Genomic DNA, 9,216 nt, shown 5'->3' with positions numbered 1-9,216 from the left:
AGATGACAGCTCTGGAATATTTCAGAAAAGGGGATATTAAACAAGATGAAGTTGATAGTTGTCTGTGCAGAAATTTTTAAAACTTCTGCTTCTAGTTACATACAAGAAAAGAAAGAAAAGAAAGAAATTAAAGAAGCCAAACTCAGAAGTGTGCGCTGTCAGCAACAAAAGATGGAAAGCAGAGCCCAGCAGAAAAGATCACAAGAACAGGCAGCTAAGGTTGCTAGGCTAGCCCATCAAAAGGCACAGAAAAGTAAGGCCACTGAAAATCTGATGCAGTTAGTTGCCAAACGTAAAAAGGCTGCCATAAACCAAAAACATTTTGATCTGTAACTGAAGTGCAAGAAAAGAGTACCAGTGACATTGGTGGGTGGAGGACACTGAAAAATCTAAGAACAACTACGATGGTAATGTGCCTCTGCTGCAACGATGTCTCTGGAAAATCTAAGAACAACTACGATGGTAATGTGCCTCTGCTGCAACGATGTCTCTGGAAGTTATGGCAAGAAGTCGTTCATTAGCGGTCTTTATTGCCATGTTTAGAATAGTCTGGTCAGCCCGAAGGTCTACAGCCTGTATCAAGGGTTCTCAACTCTGTGTTCCTTTTACATACTAAAGTACTTGTTTTTCTGTTCACAGAAAATGTACACCTTATCATACACACGTGATTTTTCTTCAGTTCCCATGTGTCGCAATGATTGCCTTGGTTCTGTCTTTTCCCCTTCAGTCCTAACCAATTCTTGCCTTTTTACCACGTTTTGTAGCCATGTCAGTTCCTTTTTGTATGTAAATCCTGATGTGCATTCACAATGATACAGTACATTGGGTACAACACTTAGATTGTCAGTCGACAGTTTTATGATAGGTTCAAAATGTCGTATCTCTGCAGCATCACAAAGCATTTTCCAAGATTCCAGATCTCTTGGCCTCACCAGTTGATCAGGTGGAGAGTTCTTTCCACAGATTATGCAGGGGTCAAGTTTGGGGCGTTTCTGTGGGGGCTATGCCATGGCTTCACATCTGAAATAAACAGCGTTTATCAGAATCGGAATCAGACAAGTGGCAATACCTAGTGGGCATTGGAGGTAATAGAAATCACAGAGCATAGTCCTAGTGACTCCACAGACGTGCAGTTCAGGTTACACCTATAAAAATGTAGATGGCGCCTTGGATAAGCGGCTCTATATACCTACAATAGCCAGGTTACACATGTGAAATATAGAGGGTCTTACTTGAATTTCGTTTACCACGAAATTTCCAATTTGTTGCCACTTCCGCTACCTGGGACATAATCACTTTAATGTTGTGAAACACATCGGGGACAATGTCTAGAATTTTTATGAAAATATCTAGCCTTTTAATCTAGGGCTACATTGACAATCATTGCAATGTTTAATTACATCGCCACAGTGGGGCTACATCCATCCATCCACAGTATAGAGTATCAATAGAAACTGGCCTACAGCATACAGGTGTGCAATGTACATGCAATGGCTATGCATTGCAGAGGTGACCTACATAAAATAGCCCTCACAAAGTATGCACAAGTGGGATTAACATATATCATAAGTCAATACTCACCATCTCTGTAGGCCTACTGGAAGTTTTAGGCCTTCACGATAACAATAATTTGAGCTAGATCAAAGTAACATTTCGACACATGCACATGTCTGTAGTTCCTGGCATCCATGATGAAAGTGAACGTAGTATTTGTTGTGGTTGTTTTTTGTTATAGCCAATTCTGTAGGGCCCGTGTATAATGAATCATGGTAGGCCTAACTCTGCAAGTGATTGGTACTGTGGTTGGCCAACATGTATGTTTTGGTAGATTATTTAAAACGACTAAATCATCAGAACCTATAGGCCTATGAACAGACTATAATGGTTGAAGTGGTGTAAAATTATAAATATATGAATACAAAATGTATTTTGATATAAAATTAGCCTAACTTCATGTCCCCAAGTCATATCTATGATTCCTTATAGCAGCTTATTAAAGATCTGATACTACCCCTACCCCAAAAGAGCCGAAAACGAAAATTAGGTATCTATAGTAAAACGTGTCACCAGAGTACAAAAATGGTCAAACAAGACCATGTAATGGTGGTTATGGATGGCATATGAATACATCGAGATGACCTCGGTGGACATTTGACCATAACATGTATAGATAGAGAATGGTGATACATTTTACTAGAAAAATGTGGAAAAAAACACAAATGTTTTACATTTCTTAAATTTGGAACAGACAATAGTAATTAAGGTACACTATATATACACCATAAGATGCGTAATCCAAAGATGAACAAAATACTCCAAACCCCATGTCTGTAGGTCATGTGGTTAGAGCTCCAAAGTCTCTTTTATGAAGTATTATATTTTAGTCCCAAACTGGCAGCCATCTTTAAAGATGGCCACCATACGGGCACTAAGCTACACTTCCAAAAAGTCCATCAGTTTTTTGGACCACTCAGGTACCAGACTAACCAAAAATCACTGTTAGATCTGGTCACCTTTTTGGTAGTCAATCTCAAAAATCCAGGGTCTGGCTCATGGACTACATAAGCTATGACGTCACAATGACATGTACTGTAGTGACGTCATAGCTTATAATGGTTTTGCGATATCGTAGTGCTAAGATAGCTTCAAAAATCTCTAGCCTGGGTATTGGCATAAAGTATGCACATCAAGTTTTTCACCGATCACACTGAGGTTCCTCCAAAATTGAATAATCCAATCCTATCTATATGGGTGAACAAACAACCAGATTGAAGATGTAGACACAGAACGATTATATAGAAGAAAGATTCCTACACCGGATGATTCATTATGATGGAAAATCTTGTTTTACCGCAATCCCTCGTAACACAAATAAGATACTCTCGACAGCCATATCTTTAGTGACTATCTATAGTCCATCCCGTCGTCCTACAAAAATTTATTTTTGTAACTAATTTTAGTTTAGTTTGATGTAAGAAGAAAAGTAAAAGTGTTTGAAAAACCCCCACATTTTAGTGAGAAATAAAAAACGCAATTTGGTTCATAAATAAATAAAACTAATACATACATGCACCATAGTAAGAAAACAACACTTACAGGATGGGACGAACTATAGGAGAAATATTCCTACCCGGTCATCTTAACATAATTGAAAATCTTGTTCTATCGCATTCCCTCATAGCATAAATACAATGTATTTATTTTATGTATTTGGTGTCGTCTACAAAGTACTGTGGCCAAAATTGGCCACAGACAAAAATGATTTTATATATATATATATATATATATATATATATATATATATATCTTACATTTTCAGTGTAATCAAAGTATGTGATATTTTTCAGATCACATACTTTAAGAATTTGATAACTTTGCAAATTAGATGTAAATTAGTCGAGGTTTCGGCACTAGGTTTATTGACATTTAAGCAAATGTACTTGGGTGACACTCCATGATTGACGTATGCATTCATAGTCATCAAATAAAAACATTTCAATGGCAATTTGACACTGAAAGCTGTCCAGCGTTCAGAAAACAAAAAACATTAGGCATAACTTTATTTTGATGTAAGGACATCCAAAATGACGTCATTCAAGTTTGACGTCATTTCCATTCACAAATACACCGTGCCACATATCAGGGCTCGAAATGCAGTGTTAGTACATGCACCGGTGCATGCTGATTTTTGCGTGTGCATGTAACTTTTAAAATTGGGTGCACGCGGTGCATGCTAATATTTTTCAAGTACTGTGTATTGCATATACTAGTATCCTGTTGTCTACCAGATTCAGACTCAAATTGTTGAATTTTGTGTATGCATTTCGTAATCTGTTCGCCACATGAAAACAATAACTTTTATCTTATGGGCGCATCCATTTCGTATTCCATAATCCTACTTACAACAATGGTTGTTCGGTCATTTCCGTGAAATATATTTGCGAAAATTGCCGGCAATATCTCGGTTATATCCGTGAACGGTATTAGGGAAGGTGGTCGAGACCGACTTTGAGGTATCCACGCTCATAACACAGTTGTCGTCACTGACAAATTGAACTCCGCCAGATCTGTGATCAATACAAAGTACCATAACTGCCTTGAACATTTTCGACCTCAGATATGAGCACTTGATCAGATGATTGCGAACGTGCAGGTGCGTTACTCGCGTAGTTGACTCGAAATCAGCCAGTGATTATTTCAATCGCAACTTCTCGTCGAATTCCGTAGGCTAATTTATATTATACCAACAGATCTTATCGAGTTCAAATAGTTGATAACTTGCTTAATACAAAACACAACTATTCGTACGTTTTTGTAATAGGCCTATTATAGATTTCTGTAAGGCGTTTACGTTGGGTGAAATTTTCAAATTTGATCAAGAATCAGTAATAAACGCAGTTGTATAACGTTCCGGTACTGTTAATAAATACATATAGGTATTGCCGAATAATTCTGAATACGGAATAGCTTCATATAAAAAAAAATCAACACTCTAATCAAGGTAATTAAAATAGTATTTTCCTCATTGTTAACAGGATTTACTTTATTTTTTGGTGTATGCAGAATTTTAATGGTGCATGTAGATTTTTTTTTTCATTTCTAGCCCTGCATATTCTTACGTCATTTGAATATCAAGTAATGGCGGACTGGAATTAAAGTTGCGTGTACAGTTTACAAAAACACGTTGTATTAAGCTTGAGCTTATATAATAAAGAGATTATTACCCTCATGTATTTCGGTATCGTCAATATCATATATTAGGAATAAAAATTGTATTATGCTCGCATAATACAATTTTTATTCCTAATATATGATATTGACGATACCGAAAAACTCTGGTAATAACCTCTATATATGTATATATGTATATCTATCTATCTATCTATCTATCTATATATAGATATATTGATGTAAGAAGATATATATCTATATAGATATATATATCTATATAGATGTTGATGTCATTAAAACAGATAGTGGGTCTTTTTCATCAACTGTTCACACAAAAGTAACAAACACACACCAATATTTACATTTCCAATCAGCTCACCCCAAGGTATGTAAAAAAGGAATTCCTTTCAGTCAAGCTAAAAGGTACACCAGAATCATTTCAAACAGTGACACGTTACAAACTGAACTAAATAGTTTGAAAAAACACTTCTTGAATAGACTTTACCCTCCTGCCATTGTAAATAATGCTAACAGAAAAAAACATCAATTGGACCCAAAGAAAAACATATCGAATCTCCTGCATCTACGTCTGAACAAGAAACAATGATCCCTTTTGTCGTAACATACAACCCATGCCAACCAAATATTGGCCATATATTACAGATATTGGGGAATTCTCGAACAGTCAAGTAAACTCAACATACTAGCACAAAGTAAACCAATTGTTGCTTTTAAAAGACCACATAATCTTAAAGACATGCTTGTTCATTCTAAACTACAATCTAATGATGATAATAAAAAGCACTCTGCATTAAAATGTGGTAAAAGTAAATGTCAAAATTACAAATTCCTTGAAGAAAAAACGCACTTTGAAAGCAGTCAAACTGGACGCGTTTATCCCATAAAACATACTATGACATGCTGTTCTTCAAACATGATTTATCTTATCACTTGCACAAAATGTAGTATGCAATATGTAGGACAAACAGGGGGTAAGCTGTCTTTACGTATGAATGGACACCGTAGCGACATCAATTTATATCCTAGCAAATCTACGTTGGTTAATACCCACTTTAATACGAATTATCATTCCATATCTAACTTTTCTTTTATGCCTATTGAACAAGTATTTAGCAATGATGAACATCATCGACTAGTTAGAGAAACTTTTTGGATACACAAACTGAGAACCAAAACGCCACATGCACTTAATGATAACGTTATATTTCATGTAAACACATCTTAGGCATTCAGTAACGTTATAAATATCCAATGCAGTACAGTGACATTACTTTGTGTTTCCATGTTCCATAATTAATTAAATAATCTTGTCTTTTAGTAATTTAACAAAATTGCTATAAAATGCATTTATACACTTATTATTACCTTTTTCTATTTAAAATGTGACATTGTTCTTTAAAATTTCAATATGTTCAGTTAGTGGTCTAATGTCTGTTTTGATGGCTACTTTTCAATGCATTAACCTGCTGTTTTTAGACTACTGTTGTATCTACGCAGATCCTGTACAAATTGATAAAACAATATTACAATAATGGAAATGAGAGTGCATAAAAAATAAAAAATAATCTGTTTGTCTCAATGACGTCATGATGAGAATGACGTCAGGATGACGTTACGTCATCTTATTGTTAATTTGAAAAAGGCAATATGCCGAAACATGTCATTATTAAATAACTGAACTGTTGGTAGTAGTTTTATTATTGTTATTTTTTTAAATGTAATTTTGTTATATATATATATATATATATAAACGTTACGCACTAGTTTATTTTGATATAAGGACATCCAAAATGGCGTCATTCGAGTCTGACGTCATTTCCATTCAAAAAGACACCGTGCCACATATTCTTACGTCATTTGAATATCTAGTAATGGTGGACTGGAATTAAAGTTGCGGGTACGGTTTACAAAAACATGTTGTATTAAGCTGGAGATTATATGATAAACAGATTATTACCCTCGTGTGTTTCGGTATCGTCATTATCATATATTAGGAATAAAAATTATCCCTGTCACTCCCTCCCCTCTCTTGCCCCCTCCCCTCTCTTGCTCCCCCCACCTCTCTCCCTCTCTCTATATATATATATACCACACACTTTTAAACCTACATTGTTTTCAGACAGAAGAGATGGACGAAATGATTGTAGATATAAACAAAATGGTCATGACAAAATAAGAGAAAAAAAAAAGAAGTTATTTGGAGTAGTTTTATTCAAGCAATTTGCAAACCTAATAATTTCTTTTTGTACTTTAAAATTAATATTATTTTGAAGGATGAAACGACATGCATTGCACATTCTAGCAATGTCGAGTGATACGATGTGGGTAAGGGGTTCTTTGTTATTTCTGTTAGGGGTTCTTTGTTTCTGTTACTTAGACAAATGTTTGGTTTGCTTCAGTTGAACATCAGATACTAGCTATTTTCTGTAGGTGAACGGAATAAACTGATCATAGAACGTCACAATTTTTCTTGACAAGAGTTACTTTTCTTGATTTCAGTGAAATCCTGGATTTTAACATATTTTTATTGGGAAATTAGTGTACCGGTACATGCCAATTTAAGCGGCTTCACCATACAAAGTAACAAGAGTAAACAACAACGATGTAAAAAAAATAAAAATTGTGGCTCACAGAAAACCTGCCTGAAACCGTAGTGGTATAGGGGCATGTTAACAGACAAGTTGAGCTGACAAACTATTACCTAACAAATAGGTTATTGTTTTCCAATAGAATGTCTCAGTCATTTTGAGCAAGTGATAGGTTATTTGCGACCACCGATTTTTTTTCTTCTCTGCAATTGCACAACCCTATGAACAGCTTGTCAAGGAATATCATTTAGTGTAGGAAGTGCAACTAATCATTTTTAAGTGACAAGGAAAGTTGGGGAAGGTACAACATTTGACTTCCTCATACTATGGAAGAGGGTTTTGGTAGCAATCAGTTATTTGATGTTACAATTTATGTGGGGTCATCTTAACAAATATGTGATGGTCTGCTGTGCACAGCAAGTCTAAGATAGACAGAACTGAGAGCAGTGCCATTAGCCTGGGCAAAGCCTGGCGGGAAGATGTGCAGTCCTGCAATTGGCTGGAGGTGACACACGAAGCCATACGGACGCACACAGCGACACATGGTGAATTCAGGATTGCACTTAGGTAAGTAAGCATCTGTATCACTCTACAAATATAAAACAAAGAAAACCTTCCTTTGCACACTTTGTTCTATGTTCAGTCATATTTTTACTGGACTATTTCTTTCCATCAGTATAACAGTATAACTTCAATCAACCTGAGGCTGGTCAGAACTGCAGGGCTCGGACAGAAGAATTTGTCTCCCAAGGCAATTAAAAAAAAAAAAAAATTGTCATCTATGGGTGAAATGGCCCTGGCTACAGCAATTTGTTTTTAAAAGTGACCTTTGCAGCAAATAAACATGACTGAAAGGTTATTTTGCTGTATGTAGACATATTTCAAGTGAACAAATGTTATACACTGGCAGATAATTATGTGCCGTCATTTATGCTCCTGACCTAAGGCAATTTATATCTCAACGGCGATTGGTGCCATTTTTAAGTTCGAGCCCTGCAATTGAAATGTGCAATATCAAGACAAACTATTTTTGATTCTAGTTGACTCTCAGTCGGCGACCGTGTTTCTTGCCGTTATTGGTGAAAATAATGGCAAGGATCCTCCTCCACCTACTTTAGACTGAACTAGAACACCCACTGTAAGTTTATAATGAAATTGTCTTGTGTAATTAGCTTAGAGAGATCTGCCAACATCTGTCGTCTACCCATCACTAAACTTTTCCTTTGAACAACTTCTCAAGAACCACTTGTCCAATTCAAACAAAATTAGGAAGTATTAAATGTTACTGACGGAAGCATTAAAGAAACGAACTGAGGAAATCTGTGGCCAGTTTGATTTGAAAATGAAGGCTATTAAAGAGTAACTGAAGGCACTTATTAATAGACTGGACATACAGAAGACTGACATAACTGTCCTGAAGCACCAGATGTCCCAAGAAATTACGAAACTAAAAGAAGGCTACTTGAAACTTATTTTTGTAAACATAATTTGTTGCTATATGGTATCCCAAACACGGAGGTACATTAGGAAGTATTAATTCAGAGGCTGTTGACATCATCAAGTTACCAGCTTCCATAATTTACCGTAATGGATTCATATTAATGATGCAATTTTCTAAAATCCATTTGACATAATGTCACTTTATAAAGTACCTAACAATAGGTTTGATCATAATTTGTATTCACAGATCTGTAATACATCTGCCCACACAGGATAATTGTATCCTACCAAAGTGAGAACTGTGTTGTCACTTGTTCAATGGGTTGAAGATAACTTGAAAACAATCAGAAACCATGCCACAGATTCGAGAAAGAAAGAAAGACCGTCAAACTTTTCGCCCATGTGAGACACGATGTGTACCCAATCATGATAAGTCCTAATCACGTGGTGGATATTTGACAAGTCGTGGATCCCAGATGGCGAAGAAATGGAAGCG

The sequence above is a fragment of the Gigantopelta aegis genome, chromosome 12, assembly GCF_016097555.1.
Source record: "Gigantopelta aegis isolate Gae_Host chromosome 12, Gae_host_genome, whole genome shotgun sequence".
NCBI lineage: Eukaryota > Metazoa > Mollusca > Gastropoda > Neomphalida > Peltospiridae > Gigantopelta > Gigantopelta aegis.
The sequence above is the reverse complement of the archived record's forward strand: the minus strand, read 5'-3'. Positions refer to the sequence as shown.